The following is a 19,224-nucleotide window of genomic DNA, read 5'->3' as shown; positions in this document are numbered from 1 at the left end:
TGCTGATCTAATAGGTTACAGTTTCTCATTGATCTAATTTGTTAACCTCTACTGCTCTCTGTACCTCCATCTCTGACTCCTCTGACCAGAAGTTCCTTTCGGTTCAAACTTCCTCCCAGGCTTACCAGAAAATGCTTCCTGCTGACTCATCTTTCATATTTGCTTTTCTAGGTTGTTTTGAACTTTAAAAAAAATTTATTTAGGGCTGGGGATTTAGCTCAGTGGTTCCACTGCCTGCCTTGCAACCACAAGGACCTGAGTTCGATCCCCAGTACCAAAAAAAAAAAAAAAGAAATTTATTTACTAGTAAACATTTGCAGTATATAATGTTTACATTCCTTGTGTGGAGTTGGTACAGATACATAACATATCTTAATTCCTTTTGTATCCCCTTTCCATTCTTTCCCCTTCCATTTCTTGATGGCCCTCCTATTTAAGAAAGATCTACTTCCCTCCTTCCTATTATCTATCTTTTGTTTTGCTCTTTATTTATAAATAGGGTTGGTCATGTAAGAGAAACCACGTGATATTTAAGCTTGTGTGACTGACATATTTTACTTAACATTATGGTCTCAAGATGCACCCATTTTCCTACAAATGACTCAAATTTATTATTCTTTATGGCAGACTAGTACTCCAGTGTGCGTAAATGCCACATTGTCTTTATCCAGTCATCTGTTGATAGACATATAGGCTGCTTCCAAGATTTAACTATTATGAGTTGTGCTGATATAAATATGGGTATGCATGTATCACTTTAATATGATGACTCACTCTTTTGAGAAGAGAAATAGCTAGGCAAATGGAATTTCTAGTTTTACTTTTTTGAAGAATCTCCATACTGATTTCCATAGTGGTTGTACTAGTTTACACTTCCAACAACAATGTAGAATGGTTCTTTTTACCCCTGCAACCTCATCAGCATGTGTCATTATTTGATTTCTTGATGATGGCTATTCTTCCTGGGATAAGATGGAATCTCAGCATTGTTTTCATTTGCATTTTTCTAATGGCCAACAATCTTGAACTTGTTTTTCTTTCCTTTTTATACCTTCTCCATGATTTTATTTACAAAATCCCCTCTATGTATTCCACCTCACCAAGTGTGGTTGGAAAAACTGGGGCCCCAGCTGAAACTCTCAGTTTGCATACCATGTTTGCTATTTACCTACTGGGTCAGGTCACCTAAAAGCACCTTTTGTTTTCTCATTTATGAAATGGGGAAAGCAGTGCACTTCTCAGGGTCATTATGGGAATTAAATGAGACCATGCATATGAAACTGCCTAGCACCCATGAGGTTCTCATTAACATTATGAGTAAATCTAATCATCTTATGGCTTCTCACCTGGTATTTTTTCCTCCAGCCTCTTGTTCCATGATCCTCACCACCATTCCCTTCTGGCCATACTGATCTTTTCTCTCCTCCTGGAATATTTCAAGCTCTTGTTTCCCCAGCACCTTGTTTTTCTGCCTGCGGAGATCTCCCTCCATCTCCACAGACTATCTTTCCCTTTCTCTGTGCCTAGATAATAAAGCACTTGCCCAATGATGACCACCTGGCCAATCAAGATTAGTCCCTCTATGTCTTCCCCATACATCCTGCCATATCTCCTTATAGGCTTTTAAATTGCAGCTAATCCATATTTTATTACTCATTCATATATTACTGTATTTTCTTCACTTGGCTGGGAGCTCTAAGATGTCAAAGACCAAGAGTCTTGGTTTCTGCTGTGTGTGCAAAAGTAACTGACACAAGGTAGAGAAACAAAATGAATATTTTGCCCGTGAATCATCATATATGTATTGCGTTGGAGATGGGCACTGTACTAGACAGCAGCTATGCTTCTGCAGAGAATAAAACAAGACTTTCCTTTTCAGCTCCGCAAGGTAATCATCCCTCCTACTCACCCTCTGTTCCTCCACTCCCTTACTTTTTTTGTTTTATCGGGAGAGCAATACTGGGGATTGAACCCAGGACTTTTGCACTGAACCACATCCTCAGCCGTTTTCCATGTTTCATTTTGAAACAAGGTCTCACTAAGCCATTAAATTGCCCAAGACTGCACTCGAACTTGAAGTCCTCCTGCCTCAACCCTGCACAGTGCTGGGATTACAAGCATGCACCTCCAGGCCCAACTCTACTTTGTTTCCCTTGTCCATTCCCAGCTTTCCATGATTCAAGTAATTTTTTAAAAAAATAACTATTCTCTGCTAAGCCTCCAAATGATCACTAGAACACAAATGAACTCCATTTCCGATGAGAGAGTGCTACCACAGGTTCCTTCTCTACTCTATCTGAGCCTCATCTCCCATCAGTCCTCTTCATACCCATGAATCTCCACCATTTGTTTTCTCCGGTTTCAATGATCACCTCTGTAAGTCATGCTGTCCTTTTAATCCTGCTTTACTCTTCTGAGCACATTGACTTCATTCATCATTCAGGCATCTTCTTCCTCTTCCTGCCTTCATCTACCCCCCCCCCGACACACACACACACATACACTCTTTGGTATTCGCTCTGCCAGCCCCTCATCGTCTTGGCTGGCACTGAGACCCACCTCTGTCAGCTGGTTTAGGATCAATGACAAGATTATCGTCGTTCTTGAAGCTTTTCCTTTTTATTGTTGGTGTATCCAAAATAGATCACATTAAATACAACCATCACTGCCATCTATATCTTTGGCTCAGAAACTTCTGGTGACAAGAATTCTTTTCTCTCCCACTTATTGGCCAGCTGATTTTTTCTGTTCAGATTCATACCTCTATTGGCCTTAGTTTCCTTGCCTGTAGGTGAAGGTAATGGGAAGCTTGACTGAGCTGGTATGTATAAATGGAAGTAGCCAGTGCGATCTGGCAGACAATCAGTCATGAATAGTAATAATAGTAACTTGTATCCACCTCCATAATATTCTATTTATTTGGTCCTTTTGTGACCTCTGTGTCATTACATTTGTCTTTCCATTTCTCTTTTCCATGTTCAGAACATTTCCACCAGGTTACGTTTAGAGCACACTCTCCATTGTCTCTAACTTCTCTTTCCTGAAAAATGAAAGAATATTTTAATCACCATTGTCGTTCTTCATTTTAACTTGCATCTGTTTGACTGATTTCTGCTTCAACCCGGTACTTCTCCGACTCTTTCCCTCAACAATTCTCAAATTTATTATCTTTTTTTCCCTCCAGCACATACCTCTCACTACCTCCCAGTTTCCCTATTTCTAGTCTTCTAAATCAACCCCCCACTTTTTTCTGTGATTTACTGCAGCCTTTCATTTCCTTCTTACAGTCAAAATCTTCACAATGCTCCTTGCACCTCTCTTTCTTCATCCATCCTTTGCATTTTCTTTTCCATGTCCTCTCATCTTTAATGCAGTCCCATCATTCATTTCCTTATGCTCAAATCTCTATACCTCTTTGCCTACTTAATCATTTTACCTATCCATGTTTCTTTTCCTCTTTCTTACAGTGGTCATCTTTCATCATTAACACATGTCAATGAGACCTGTTCTTTTACACTTCTTACAAAGCTTAATACTGCAACATTTTTTGGATCCTCTTTTTGAGTCCCATTGACTTCTTCTTTCTGAAATCTTTTTTTATCTGGGACCCTGTTTTAGTAAGGGAGGAAAAAAATAACGCCTGCAGTATCTACTTTGTATTTATTCAGGCTGAACTGCTAACCTGGTGCATTCAAATGTACATTACTGATGAAAAGTGCGAGCTTTATTCTCTGATATGGAGCACCGGACGGTTTTCCTCCAGCAGCACATTATTTTTATTACTATATTTTGAACTGGTGAAAGCAATCTCAGCACAGAGCCATTGTTTCCACAACATTTACAGGATACCTACTAAGTGTTAGCATGGACCACATTTTCTTTCCTTATTTAATTCTCACAAATCTGTGGATTTGGAATTTTTAATGCTGCTTTAGCTGTGAAGTTTTGTGAACACATAGAAAATGTAACGCTTGAAATATGCCAGACAATTTACATTGAATAAAGTCATTCCAAATTGTTTAGGGGTAGAGGCAACATAGTTTAAGAGTTAAGCGTTTCATACTTTCATAGCGGTGGTGCTGACAAGTACTTTACATGAGTGTTATTTAATATTTGTCTTCCCTGATAAATTATAGTTTCCACGAGCACAAGAATCCTATCATTCTTGTTCCCTGATGCTTGATATGTCATAGGCCATCAATGATGTCTGTCGAATAGATAAATAAATGCATGCCTACAGGTTAAAAACACAACTTCTCGCATAGGCAAACACTGGTTTTGAACTTCACCTTTGCCATTTAATAAATGTGTGACCTTTAACATAATTGGGAACAAGTAGGTATCTTCTAACAGTTCACATCCTTAAATTTTATGGATATGTGTTTTGTGTATGTGTTATTTAAAATTTTACAAAATATTATTTAACAATATTCAAACCCAGACAAAACAAAGTTCAAGTCTGAGCTCTACCACTCCTGAGTTTTGATGCCTTAGACAAGTTAACTGTCTCTCTAAGTATCACTTCTTCCATCCAGAGAATCAAATGCTGCTTCCTGTAAAGGTGCTCTAATTTGTTTGATGATCTGAGGTGAAACTCCAAGACAGCCTCATCTTAAAACCTCCGCACTTTGTGCTACAACCTAGTTCTCCTTGCTTGGACTCCAAAAATTCCTTTCACTTTTCCTCCCACTGTCTCGAGGCTCTTTATGTAAACCTGACTCCCTGGGCCATGCCCAGTTGTTCCGCAGGGAGGCTGAGGCCACTCACCACTTCTGACCTACTTACCATGCTGTATTTGACGACTGCTGTGTGATAATCCGCAGACTCAGCATGGCTGGGACTCTGCAGCTTCCCTGAGTCTCCTGAAATTTCAGTCTCTACATCATTCTAAGATGCATTCAGTGGGATCCAAGGGAAATTATGGGAAGTCCCTCTTCCCAGATCCAGGGCACTCTTTCAAAAGCTAAAGTTCTGGTCTGCATAGCAAAAGAAAAAGAAAAAAATTAAGCTCCCCAAAAGCTTTCCTCCATCCTTCTCTTCTTTCTCCCTCTCTTTCTCCTTTTTTCCCTTTCTCCCTCTCTTTTCTTTTCCACCGCATACTGTGGAATACTATTTAGGATCATGAGAGATACTATTTTTCAGGCAGGATTTAAAATGGTCCCTGCATTTATGAAGCTTAGAGTCTAATAAGAGCTAAACACAGATAAATCAAAAAGGAACATATGACTGAAAGTTTTTTAAGTGTGCTGTGCTGAATAAGAACATGGTAATACTGAACAGAATAACAAGAGGGAGGTATTAATCTGTGTTCCAGGGCATCTCTGAAAAAGAGGGCCAATTTGTTAGAAACAGGAAGGATGAGCAGTTGTTATGGCAAAAGGGGTTGGCTGGGAATTCCAGGCAGGTAATGCCACAAACACAAAAATCTCCAAGGGAGAACAGGGCAAGTTCCTGGAGCCAAACACAGGAAGTCAGTCTGACTGGAGAGTTGAGGAGAAAGAATAGGAAAGAAGGAAATGAGTCTTGGAAATGAGTATGGCTTCAATGATTCGGGCCTGTGTAGGCCCTGGGGAGGAGTAGTGGTTTCCTTGTCATTTAAATGGAGAGCCAAGGGCAATTTCCAGTAAAGGGATGGCAGAGCTTGTGAAATGCTGCTGTAGCTTCAGGTAGAGAATGGATTGCAGTGGTTCAAGAGAGGAGAGAAAAGCCGGACATGGAGTCTGCCTCAGTCACCCAAGTGGAAAGGGCTGCAGCAGGCCCACCTTGGGGTGCTGGGCTTGCTCACAGAGAGATTAGGCAGCACAGTATCCCCTCCAAAAACTGCTTCTACTTCCTTGGCTCTGACCAATAGATTGCATTGATTTATATCTTCCTTCTTGAAACTACTACTTATCGATTCAAATTTTGTATTCTGGGGAAGCCACATGGAGGAAGCTTTGTGAAAATTCTCCAAGTGTCTGAAGCCATGTATCTTTGGTTCCTTTTCAAAGAATGATTGCCCCTGTCAAGGGCCTCCATTATTCTCTTTCTGGGAGTTAAAGTAAAACAAAACAAAACCATAATTAACATCAATTACACAGGTCTCTTTTCACCTTAGAGTGACAGGGAGGACAGTGGAAGGATAAGCTCATAAGGTCTAATATTTTTTGATTGTTCAAGTTGAAATTTTTACTCCAACACTCTTGCGGTGTGACCTTGGAAAAATGACTTGCCCCTCCGGACTTTGGTTTCTCCATGGGAGAACAATAAGACTATCTCCTTCGTGGAACTGGATAAGGATTGCATGAGCTTATAGAGTAAAAGCATGAAACACAACCTATATTTATAATCCACAAATGTTACTATCAATATCTTGAATTTCTTGGTCAAAAGCAACAGCAGAGAGATACAAGTTGCAGCTAGTTTGATTCAAAGTGGGGTGACTTACAGTATTGGTTCTGACACAATATCATGGATGAAGTATTTCATCAGTAAGTAGCCTTGTTCTTTATAAAGTGGAGATAATTATTCCTCGCTCACAAAGTTGTTCATTCCAAAAGTAAATTCTGTAAGAAATAAAATTGCCTCGTACCAAGGACAGTGCACTTGGCAAGTGTTAACTTCCCTTCTCTTGGCTTTGATTTTACTTGATCCCTTAGGGAAACTTCTGTGGTGGCCTGGGCAGGGTCACACACCCCTCTCATGCTCACCAGCTTCCACTGTTTAGATTGGAGGTCAGGGGCCAGGTGCTTTTTAAAACATGTGCAAGTTGCACCACATTTAACCTTCATATGAGCCCTATGGAGAGAGTATACAGTCATCTCCCTTTCGTGCCTGCAAGGGAATAAGGTGAGGGGAGGTTGAGTCCTGGGCTCAGGGCTGGCACAGAGGGGCTGCTTGCTTGTTCTACTTTGCTGATCATTGCAGAAGCAGTCTAAAGAGGACACTCTCATGGTTCCCCTCCACCGTCATGTCCATATCAACACTTCACCAGTCACGGCTGACACACCAGTGAACGGACTTAGGACACGCACATGTGCACTTTAAGCGAAAGGAGTTTTCATGTTCTTGTTCGCTGTTGCATACAAAGCTCTTAGGATGGTCCCTGACACACAGCAGGTGTCCAATAAATATTTGTTGAATAAATGCATGCATTTATTAATCTGTAAATTTATAAAAAATTGCCTAGGTCAAACTATACCTTCTCAGGTTCCTGTGAAAGTCAGTGGCATTTTAGACCAAAAAATGGGTCAGGGATGAGGAAGACAGCACAGATGGAGAGGAGACTGCCTTCTGCTCTGCACTGTGTCTCCTTGAGGCCCAGTAGCTTCCCTGAGCAGCCATCCAGTGGCTAGAGAGATACCCTCCCCCTCAAGGCAGGAGAGGAGGGGTTCCTGCTCAAGGTGACAGGATGGGAGAGCAGAGGGAAGCTGCCCAGGAAGGAGATATACTGCCCTGGTGGTGTGAAGCCTGAGGTTGGAGATGCCAAATAATACTTGAAAAAATGTAATGTCTGGCATTTATCACCACGATATACTAGTAGTTCCTTCTCCCTGACTTCTATGGAGATTCTTAGGAACTAATATATTGTCAAACACTCACCCTGCCAGTGGACTTTGTGCCTTTCTGGTTAGCTTTAATTTTCACCTGCTATTCTTTAATTAATTTCATTGCTCCAGGGCTTACGTGACCCATTAGCATGATGTCCAAGTTTCCAAAAAACCTTTCTGATAAACTCTTTCACTGTTTCTGTGCCTATAAGCTGTGTTCCCATCAAAATAAATATCCTTACTGTTACTTGTTCACTTGCCAAGTTCCCTCTTACCTCTGTCTAGTTTATTTTTCTGTGATGAGAGAGCTGCATGCACATAATGCCACTGGTCCTTCGGGGCCATTTCTGATTCTTCTACTTCATATGTAATTTGTCTTTGCATGAATTATTGTGTAATTATTTAATACATTACATATTCTCTATCACTTATGCTCCTTGTCATCAAGGCTAATATAGTTTAGATTTCTGTCCAACCAATATTCACTATTCCTCCTCTCACTGCCTGGAACCCACTGGTGGTGAGCATGGCTATGTGACTTGCATTGACCACTGGGTTGCTGGCAGCCATGGTGACAGCCAAGGCTTATGAGTGGGGCACCTGTTTGTGCTTCCGCTGTTGCTAGAGGAACTTGTTCTGCTTAGCCTGCTGCTCCACACAGGGGAGTACACTTCAGAGCAGATGTAGATCTCACCTGCAATTTAGATACAAGTTTAGATGAGTCAGTCTGAACCAGCAGATTGCTCCAAGCAACCTTCAGATATTTCAGTGAGACTAAATGACCGCTTCTTTAAGCTGCTGGGTTTCAGGATGGTTTTATTACACAGCATTTTTGTGGTAGTGGCTGACTGTTACAATGTCCTCACTCCTACTCTATACTTTAAGTTTCTTGAATCCATAGATAGTCTGGTTCATCTTATTTTACTCATACAAAATTTCCAAGCACATTCCTGATGCATATTTCTTGAGCAAATGAATGAATGAATAAATGAATGATTAAAGAGCCCTAGAGAGATATTCAAGATCCAGGGAGACTAATGTAGTCATTAGCTCAGTGAGAGTTTATTGAATGCTATTTCATGTCAGATATTGTGCTAGTGGAAGGGTATTCAGTGGTAAATAAACTAGACTGAGCTTCTACATGCTACTCAGTGGTTTGGGAAAACTTGAGGACCAGGGATTCATAATGCAGTCGATGTGCAAACTCTTGATTATCCTTGAATCACATGCGAGGGCACCAAAGTAATCAGAGAAGTGATAATGGATAGAAAAGAGCAGAAAGATCCCTCTCTCGCTGCTGATTCCCATTATCACAGATTAAAAGCAAATCCTACGCGGATGAGAGGCATTTGCATCCATTTGGAGAAAATGAGTTGGTAGAGAAGCTGCCCAAGGGGTAAAATCAAAGTCTATGGGGATTGGTATTGGTTGGTCATTTTCTGATTGCTGTGTGACACCTCCATCCCTTTCCACTATTATAAAGAGCTATCAGCATGCTGAGTCTAAATGTTGTTATCATCTGTGGATCAAAAACCTGGATCCATGACATCCAGATCCAACAGTTTGACCTCAGTGTCTGTCAGGTACTTTGATAAAAATCACTGTGTGTTCCTTTTCTGAAAGCTTTTCCTGACTATTAAGCATTTCTGTCACATGTCCCTGCCTATCCCTTCTACTCATTACAAAGGTGTGGCCAAGTTAGGTTGTGGCTGGCTGATACATTCCATTTCTCAGCAGCAAGAGTTCCAGGAGTTAGGAGCTCAGGGCTGAAATCCCTGAATTAAGGAAGGCATCAGTGCAACTAAGATTTAATCCAGCCCCCCTTGCCCCGGATCCCAGCCACTGGGCAGTAAAAAAAGTCATCCAGCACACACTTTCATGTCATTTAAGATTTTTGCTTGTTTGTTTGTATCCATGTTTTAAAAGAGCAGATGGCTGGGGTAAATGGCCTATTAGAGAGAAAAGTCAACTTTTGCATAGCTCAGAGGACATATGCCAAAATTAACACCTTTCATCCTGAAAAATAAGTTGGAGCATTTTGCCCTCTTTAATATAATAAGCAATGCCTTAAACCCAAACAGAACCTGATAAAGATAGCAGCCATAAGGAAATAAACTTTTAGGTCAAGAAGACAAACAACAGGGTAGTATTTTCTAATCACCATGCAAGTTAAGATGATAACTCATGTGTGGCACTTAGTACACTATTTAGCATATGGCAGGGATGATGAAAATAATAATAGCATCATTTATTGAGCACTTATGATATATCAAGCAGTGTGGTAAATGCTGTGAGTGTCCCCTTGTGCATAGCTAGCCCTTTGGGCAACTCTAAGAGCTAAGAAAGGAACTATGCATATTGCCATACTGTGTAAGAGGAAGTTAAATTTCAGAGACATAAAATTCCTTGTCTGAAGTCACAGATGTAGCAACAGGCTAGGATTTAATCCCATGCAGTCTTATTCCAGAGCTCCTGGTTATAACCATTACTCCACATTCTTTTTCACAGTTAAGATTAAACTTACAGTAATAAAAGCTAGCATCCCCTTAATCATAATCATTCTTGAAAATTCATAATATTAACTATTAGATGCCATAATAAGAATCATAAATTGCCTCACTATGAAGATAGTTTTCTGGAATAAAAGAAATTATTGATTGAAATGTAAGCATGTGAGTTTAAGTGTGGCCTTGAAGGCCAAAGTATAGGAGATGGTTAAAAAGGAAGGAAAAGATTTTAGAGTTCAAAGTATTGGTTCTAACCTTACTACACAGCAGCCCGGGCAAGGCACAACCTGAGACCACTAGAAAATGGAGTGCAGTAAATTATGTTGTGGCCCAGTCCCTCACATCTCCCTGTGTCAGCAATCTCTGTCGTTTGACTACAGTTTCTCTTACTAAAGGGGCAAAGACACTTTCCCCATGCGCTTAGCCATTTCATTTTGTGAGCCACTTTGGAGCCTTTAGTGTTTCTGTTTACCATGTTAGGATTCTGCAGTCACCAAGATGAGCTCACGTCTGAGCTCGTCTGCTGGTCCCAGGAGTAGGGAACCTGTGGAGCTTTTCCCAGCTAAGGTGCTGCCATGCAGCCCAGCCCCACCTACAGCTGAATCCCAGCTGACTTGCAGAACTGTTGATGAGTCCTGCCCACATCAGTCAAGCCCCACTCAACTCTGTGACATGTAAGCTGTAATTATAAATAGTTGTTTCAAGTCACTGCATTCTGGGGTAATTTGTGAGGTAGCAATATATAACTGGTATAAAGATTAACCATATATGTGCCCAGTGCTTGGCATATAGCAGCTTTTGAATAAAGGATACTTCTTTTTCTTACTTGTTTAACCAATCAGAAAAATCCAGTGAAAAGTTGCAACATTATATTAAGATCATCAATTCGAGGATGGAGGAAGCAAGCTCAGGGATGGCATTTATGAATGATTCCACTTTGGCTTCTTTTTTTTTTTTTTTTTGGTACCAGGGATCGAACTCAGAACCTTGCACTTGCGAGACAGGTGCAGCACCACTGAGATAAATCCCTGGCCCCACTTTGGCTCCTTGCTGAAGGCAGAAGAAGCAGGGAAGTAACCAGAATTTGGCACCAGAAGCATGCAGCTCTACCTGAGTTCACTGATGGCCCAACAGCCCTGAGCAGGTCTTCCTGGAGTGATTATTTCCATTGCCACCACTGGTTATTTCTATGTCAAAGTCAGTTTCCCTCTTTGCTCCTGATTTTTCATTTCCATAAAAATGACAGGGTCTGATTTTGTTCTTGAAAAGGCACAGGGAGTTTGGGGAGGGGTGGAAATGTGGACGAGAAAAGTAAAAGAGGAAAGGAACAAAATTGCTCTCCAAAATGGGCTTTACAATTATAAAGCGCTAATGAAATTCGAAATAACAACAATAATTATGTTTCCAAAGCCAGAACCTCTCACATCTTTCACCATGAATATTCATTCCCATGTTATCTTTCTAAGGAATAAAAATTGAGTGAAAGAGCAATGAACATATAGGGTGATATTGCCGGATGTGGGCCCCCCTCCCAGCTTTAATTCTATTTTTAGCTGGACCAGAGCAGTCCACTGGCTTAAAATCATCTGTATTCTAATATTGTTTTGTAGCAGCGATTTGTGTCTCACTGGGTGTTCATGTTTAGACACTTTAAGTGGAAGATGTTTAAGACAGCAATAAGATATAAGTTGAAAAGAAGTATGTGTGTATAGGAGGGCAATTTTGCGTGGCTGCTAAAAGGTCACAGGTGAAATATCACTTTGACTTGGAGCTTGGTAGTCAGGAATGCATACAAGGGAATCCAATGCATCTTTTATCAAGTGGTATAGATGATTAGGAGGTTATTCCTATGTTATTAATAGAGGAAGGCAATTTATGGTCAGAAATGGTCTTCAACTGGCTCCTAAGCCCAGAAGTTACCATTGTGCAGCCACTGAGATTACAACGCACTGCAAATATGTATACAGTGTATTAGTCTTCTTGAGCTACCATAACAAAATAGTACAAAGTGGTTGATTTAAATAACAAAAATTCATTATTTTGCCATTTTGGACTCTAAAGGCTTATGATCAGGGTCCCAACTGGGTTAGTGTTCAGTGAAAGCATTCTTTTTGGACTGCAGACAGCTACTTTGTCTTTGTGTCCTCTCATGGCCTTTCATTAGGGCATGTGCTGGGGAGGGTGACAGGGAGCGAGGAAGAAAGGGAAGGTGAGAGAAAGGGAATGTGGCCTCCTTGTGAGGCCATCAATCGTAGCAAATTAGGGCTCCTTTCTATGACTTCATTCATCATTAATTACCTCCTAAACGTCCTATCTTCAAATATCATGACACTGGGTTTAGAGCTTCCACACGTGCATTTTGCCCATAGCATACAATATCTTTCACTGTCTCTGCAGGGCTTGGGAGGACACCATGATTCCATTGTCACCAAGGAAGCGAAGAAGGCACAAATCACCCGGCTATGATGCAATCACTGGCTTATATTTCATGGCTGAGAGTCAGAATGTCAACACTGATAACGCTGCTCCTGAGGAGGAGTGAGTGGAGGGGTGGGGAGAAATCACAGCCTTGAGCAAATCCCATGGGAGCAACTAGGGCCAGGGGCTGTGAGCCAGAGGGCTGCCTTTCCCCGTCTCTGAAAAGCGGCCAACTTCTCCGACATCAGCCACCAGACAGAGAGCTACAGAGACAGGGAGCCTGGAGAAATTGCTGAGTGCCAGTGAGCCCCAGGGAGAAGAGGAACCTAGGTCAGTGTGGTGATGCTGTGGGGAAGTTGAAAAAGCATAACGACATGGCAAATGGTGACATCCTAGGACTTCCTGAAACACACCTCTGATGATGTCACCCACAACTTTGCTAACAAACTGTCAGTGGCTTTTTGGTGCCTATATAATAATGGCATAAGATTCTGAATTTGGAACTTTTGGCTCTGCTGGCCATAGTCTCCCCTATGTCTTCTGGTCTGGGAAAGTAGTCAACAAGTTAAGATATAGGGTGTAATTATTTGGGTCAGACACTATTCTGAATCCCACATATATAGTAACTCAAGAAGATAAGAACTATTATCCTCACTTTACAGAGAGAAAAATAGGGCTCATGGAAGTGAGGTGACTCAGCCAAGGTGATTCAGCAGTGGTGGTGAACCTGTGGCTAGCGTGCTGCAGGGGGCTGTTTGTATCACTGCAAGCTCTAAAAGGTTCACCATCACTGTCATAGAGCTTCAGCAGTACACTGGAATTCCAATCCAAGCAGTCTAATTCTGGGACCATGCTTGCACGTATTGTGTAACATGATTTCTTCACGTAGTTCATGTATAGAAATTCCAAACATGTCCCATATTTTCGGGTCATGGGGCGTTTAACCTCAATCTAACCTCTTCTTTCTTTTAGAGATCCCTATTCTCTCAAGATTCAAGGCCCAAATCAAAGATATCTCCTAGAAGAAAATGTCCTGCGAGTGGTACCTCTTGATTGGCAGCCCACTGATCTCTTTATTTTTTTTTCTCTTATGGTGATTGGTGTTTGGGGGGTCTGATGAAAAGTAATAAGACTAGAGTGGAATGTATCAACAGAGCTCAGGGCAACAGGGAAGCTCTCTTACATTTACAGGCTGTGAAAGCCATACAGTCGAGCATGGGGACACAAATTACAAAGTCCTTAGAAAAGTGCTCTACACTTAGCAGTTGTGTCAGCTGGAATTGTATTTGACTGTAAATAATAAAGACTCAAAAAACAGTGATTTTTTTTCTTTTTTGAAGGATGACAGATTGAACCCAGAACCTCGCAATCACTCTACCACTAAGGTACATCCCTACCGCTTTTCATTTTATTGTGAGTCAAGATCTTACTAAGTTGGCCAGCCTGGTCTCAAATTGCAATTCTCCTGACTCAGGCTTCTGAGTAGCTGGGATGACAGATAATGTACCTCCATATGCGAATAAAGTCAGTGAATTATATAAGACAAACCTATTTATCTCACACGTGAAATAAGTCAGGAGGTAGTCTAGACACAAGTCTAGAGGTAGTGAAGAACTGTTCTAGCAATTCCATAGTCTTTTGGGCCCAGATTACTTCTATATTTCTGCTTCTTAAGCATGTGGCTCCAGTCTTTATGAATCAAAATAACTGTTTGAGTTCCCGCTATCACATGCACAATATAAGTGGCAGAACCGAGTAAGACAAGGATTTATGAAAATATAACACATCACTTTTGCTTATAACATGGAGTACACTTAGTTACATAGTCATTCTTAATGGCAAAAAAGCTGGGCTTGTCTTGTTAGTCATTTATTTAGTATGGCCTTCTCAGTAAAAAGAAAATGATACTATTAAAAAGGGGCAAAGGCGAAGGGGAAGTAGGAGGGGTAGGGGAAAGGAAAGAAGGGAAACTGGGATTTTAATTATTTAACTAATAAAACATTGAGAAGAACAAAAATTATAGTACTAAAGAAGAGGGGATACTTATGACTTACTATGGAGGAAATCAACATATAATCTCACTGTACTAGATCTTCAGTACATAGTCAATTCAACAAGCCTTTCTTGAAATCTACCTCTGTGTCGGTTCCTATGTGAAACACTACAGATGTGGAACAACCAGAAAGCCAAGGTTCATGTTTGCTAAGTTTATGCTTTGTTTGGGAAGGTGACTAAAATACTCACCCAAATTTTGTGATGAGGTCTATCTTAGGGTGAATAGAGGATTCAGTAGGAGCCCTGAAGAGAGGAGACATTGACCAAATGCCTGATGGAATGAATGAATTAAATGCAGAGAAACACAAGAGCCTTTTGTTCTGTTCTACCAGGCAAGGATGAGCAAAGTCAGACACGAGGGTGCCTAGGGAATGCCGGTTTGGAATAAAAGGTAGAGTTAGACCTACCATATTCTGAACATGGTTGGATCACTTATATTTTGAGCAAATTACTTAACATCGCCCAAACTTAATTTCTATAAAATAAAATTATATTGATTATGTGACAGAGCTGAAACACCACATAGTAGATGCTCAACAAATGTCAGTCTTTTTATTGGAAAACAAGAGAAGTGGCCATTGTTACAACATAGACCCACTTGGCCTTCAGCTCCAGGTAAAGACTTTGAGCTTCAACACAGGTCAGTTGTGCTGAGATTGAATTTGACTTTTTTCCCCTTGAATTGACATAAAGGGGTCTGTCCCTTAATTACTAGTCATTGCCCTTCACATATTCAAAAGTGGTAACCCACTCAGCCCATCAAAACTTGCCCTTTGAAATGCTGAACCAGACAGTGAACAGAAAGTATCTGCCAAAAGGCTTCTTTTCTCCTAGAGATAAAAGCAACTTGAAATTCATGTAAGTCCTGCACCCTTGTTAATTAATCAGGATTCACATTAAAAGCTTAAACGCCTTTGAAGCAGGAAGCTCAGGGAGCCAGCACCTTTTTTTGCTGTTGTAAAGGGAGAAGATGGGTGGACAGGGCAGCCCAGAGAGGAGAGTGTGCAGGACTGGCTGGTGTGTCTGTGCTGTACCAGGACAGGGGTAAGAGGTAAGGGCGGGGTGGGGAAAGTGACAGTTTCCACCCATCATGAAAGACAAATGCAGAGCTCTGAGCTACCAAAGCTCTGACACAGCTTGCTGCCTAATATCTCTTTGTTCAATAGGAGTTTATTGGAAACTCTATCCATTCCTGAACACGTTTAGTAGTCAGCAACTGCATGCGTGGTTGGGGATGCAGGAGCGAAGATGATCCCTACCTTCGGAATAATAGGGCACAGTGGTCCTCCGGAAAAGTGATTTTGTCTCTCAGAAGACAAAGTCTGGGACAGTCTTGGCTGTCATAACTGGGGGAAGTGATTCTGGCATCTAGGGGGTCGAGGCCAGAGATGCTGCTAAGCATTCTACCAGGCACACAGCCCACACAACATGAATTGTCAGGTCTAAAATGCCAATAGAGCCGATGCTGAGATACCCTCAGTGGGAGAGATAAGCATTTCAACGAGCAGTGTCAATGAAGCAAAATAAGTGTCCTGTTGTAGCAAAAGCAAGCACGTGAGTGTCAGAAAAAGACTCCCTGTGGAAGTGGCATGCAAGCTGAGGCTTAGAGATGAGCAAGTATGAAGGTTTGGGCAGGGGTGGGCGGGGCAAGCAAAGGGAATAGGCCAGATGAACACTTATGGGCAGGAGATGGCAGGAGAGCCTTGAGGACCTGAACGGTCCCAGTCACTGTGAGGGAGAATGAGAAAGACAAAGGGCAGAAGGCTGGCAGTTGAATGGGGGCTGGAGCCAAAGAGAGCTTGTGTGCTGTGTTTAGGAAGAAAGTTTGACCCAAGATGAATGCAGTCACCGGAGGACTTGAAATCAGAAAGTGACATGATAAAAATTTGCATTTGGGAGTACATATAAAGACCACCTGCACGGTGGCAGTCTGCTAGAGAATAAAATGGGTTCTAAAATCAGATAACTATGGTTTCCTAAATGACACATAAAATAAGCATTGCAACAGATTAGTTTCCATGGCTAGGGGAAGTCTGTCCTTTGGGGATTAAGAGGAAGAAGAGATCTCAATGTTGAGGCAAACTATGGAGGTGAGGAACAGGACACTGGGGAGGGCGTTAGAGCTGAAGTCCCAGCTAAGACAGCAGAGCCTAACTACAGGTGTGAAGGCATCAAATATGAGGTGAAGCTGGACATGGAGAAATAAGCAAAGAAGCTGGCCATTGGTTCCTGGTTATCTTTGTCCTGACCCAGTGTTTTTCCCTTTGTTAAGTGTAGTTGGTTTTCTCTGGCCTCCTTGGAATGTTCTGTCTTCCCATCCCTATTTTCCCCTTATTACTGTCTTTCAGCCCGATCTCCTATTAGAAGATCTCCTATTAGACACCTCCTCGACTGGACATCCATTGCTCCATTAGACTCCAATCTCCATGAAGGCTGAGGATGGGAATTGCTACCTCTTCCTGCCCCCAGTAAGTGAGCAGAGTTCTAGCAAGCCGTGGGTGCTTGCTAACAATGTACTGATTTGACTTGAAGTTTGAAGACTGTCAGGGTTAGAATTTCAGAAGTATGGCTGCTGACTCCAAGAGGGCAGAAAACCCTATTTATTTAGTGCCAACTGAATGCTACGGGGGCTGGCATGGGTTTTTAAGTTGAGGGCTACAGTAATAAGGTGAAACAGGTACACAGATGTGGAAGAAATTAATTCTTTTTGGTGGGAGGAGCCCTGGCCAGTGCATGAAGAAGTGGCACTCCAGCCTGGCCAGAATGGACATATGTGCCTTGGTGCAGCTGTCTGTTCTCTCGCCCTGAGCACAGGTGGATCTGTCAAGTGTTTCTTCCCATGCCACCACCTTCGTCAGAGCACAGGTGCAGGCCAATGTGCAGAATGTCACCTAGGGTACATCCCACAGAGGACACCTATTGTACACTGTGATGGGCTGGCATCTGCAGGCGAACACATTCAGAGCACAAAACACCTCCTGCATATTCAACACAACGTGCATCATGTATTCATGATCATGAAGAGGGTATATTTGTGCAGATCCATCAAAACTTTTATTTTGTTCCTGGGCTTTACTTCCCAAAGAACTTCCACCACTAAAACCTCATCTCCTCTCCATAACGATAATAGGTTAGGTGAGGTTGACATTGTTATGCTCAAATTACAGATGAGAGTATAGGGGCACAGAGAGGTTAAGTGACTTATCCAAGGTCACAAAGCTAAAGTTATGAGTTCAAGGGACTGAATCTAGGCCTTTTAGTTGCCAGTTAATCCATTTCTCTCAGCCTGGTATAGGTGAACTCTGTACATTGTAAGGCAATATGTTCTAATATGTTCAGGAAAATAACTGCCACTAATTAAACTAGCTGTGGAATGTTTAGTGAAATCTTAACATATGACCACTGGATAATTGGATGCTATTTATTCAGAAATTTTATCTTCCTGATTCACCTAATTAATTTCTTCAACTATAAACTTGCTATTCTTGTGTTATAGTATCATCTTATGCTGGATTTCATGAATAAATGAGTAATTGTTAATAACATGAACTTCTATTCATTGAAATTAAAAAAAAAACTATTTACTTACTCAGCTTACCTTGAAATCAACTGAAGTAAGTCACTAAGGATCAAAATTATCCAGGGAAACTGTTTTATCCTTGAATTGATACCATAGGCCAAATAATCATAAAGCTATTATTGGTAAAACCTGGCTAGTGGCAATACACAGATTATAAAAGAAACTATAGTTAATTTCACTACCATACAAAACCTTTCTTGAGCCCTTGCTTTCTCTTTGCGCCTTTCTACCAACCTTTTGTTTTTCCTTTTTCTTTTTTTCTCCCATCTATTTCTTTCTGAGCATCTTCTCCCTGCTGATTTACACAATAAGGCTGCTGATAATGCGGGCTCACTAATTCAAAATTAAAAAGAAGCAGAGCTGCCTTGAATCACACATAAATTTATTTATGGGGTCTGAAGTCTTTCAGCATTGTAGGTTTCCCAGCCTTTGTATAAAGAGTGCTTTTTTTATGACATTCACGTTGTCTTTATCTTCCTTGCTCCCAGCACACAGCACACACTGGCATGCACACATGCTTGCGGAGAGAGAGGCTGTTCCTACGCAAACTTTGCTGAAACACTGTTCTCCCACAGATAAATCACTTCCTTCCCTAGGAAGCAAATACCTTTGCCACATGGCTGGAGTGGGTGGGAGGCCTCTTCCTTCTGAAATACTCACCCTGACTGTCAATCATGTAGCTGTGGAAGGTGGAGAGCCCCGGAATACCCAGCAGTCAGGAGGCTGCCAACCTGGGGTGACTCCACGGCCCAGCTCCTGCACTGCCTGCAGGAAGGGCTCTGTGTCAGTGGAAAGATCTGATGAGTGCAAATGGCCAAATACGATGACTTCTGTCATCTGCCTGAAGAGCAAGGCATGCAAAGCCTCCCAGAGCCGATATCAAAACAGAGCAGAAGTGTCGGACAGATAAATTATGGCTGGGAGATTCCATGCAGGAAATCTCCCTCCCCCTACATCACTCCTGGGGGAAAAATCACACACAACATACTGATAAGTTGCAAATATACGAATGCTGATAATGTGCTTCCCCTACTGCACAAAGGAAGAAAACACATAAATGGGTTAATTAGCTCCTATGCAGAATTTAATTAGAGCATCTTTGTTCACTCTGCTTCAGCCAGAATCTCAATTATCA

General features: G+C 41.6%; 2 long non-coding RNA genes across 3 annotated transcripts in view; one reads left to right on the top strand and one right to left on the bottom strand.

Annotated features, from left to right (window-relative positions):
• Window positions 1–2,621: 2,621 nt before the first annotated feature.
• LOC101716253 (uncharacterized) lies at window positions 2,622–12,464 on the bottom strand. The gene is made up of 5 exons (XR_205453.3): window positions 12,335–12,464; window positions 8,130–8,223; window positions 6,428–6,545; window positions 4,786–4,976; window positions 2,622–3,040 (listed from the first exon to the last, which is right to left on the bottom strand). It is a non-coding gene; the product is annotated as an uncharacterized LOC101716253 (long non-coding RNA).
• The window catches only part of LOC110350120 (uncharacterized), a 39,679-nt gene continuing 32,701 nt past the window's right edge, over window positions 12,247–19,224 (top strand). For both annotated transcript variants that reach the window (XR_002396454.2, XR_002396453.2), the window contains exons 1-4: window positions 12,247–12,784; window positions 13,427–13,547; window positions 13,795–13,839; window positions 16,858–16,977. This is a non-coding gene — a long non-coding RNA (uncharacterized LOC110350120). The remainder of the gene's footprint in view (window positions 12,785–13,426; window positions 13,548–13,794; window positions 13,840–16,857; window positions 16,978–19,224) is intronic.

This window comes from Heterocephalus glaber, unplaced genomic scaffold (assembly GCF_053883595.1).
Source record: "Heterocephalus glaber isolate CG9 unplaced genomic scaffold, H.glaber_assembly_v1.0 deba00001479, whole genome shotgun sequence".
Lineage (NCBI taxonomy): Eukaryota > Metazoa > Chordata > Mammalia > Rodentia > Bathyergidae > Heterocephalus > Heterocephalus glaber.
The sequence above is the reverse complement of the archived record's forward strand: the minus strand, read 5'-3'. Positions and strand labels throughout refer to the sequence as shown.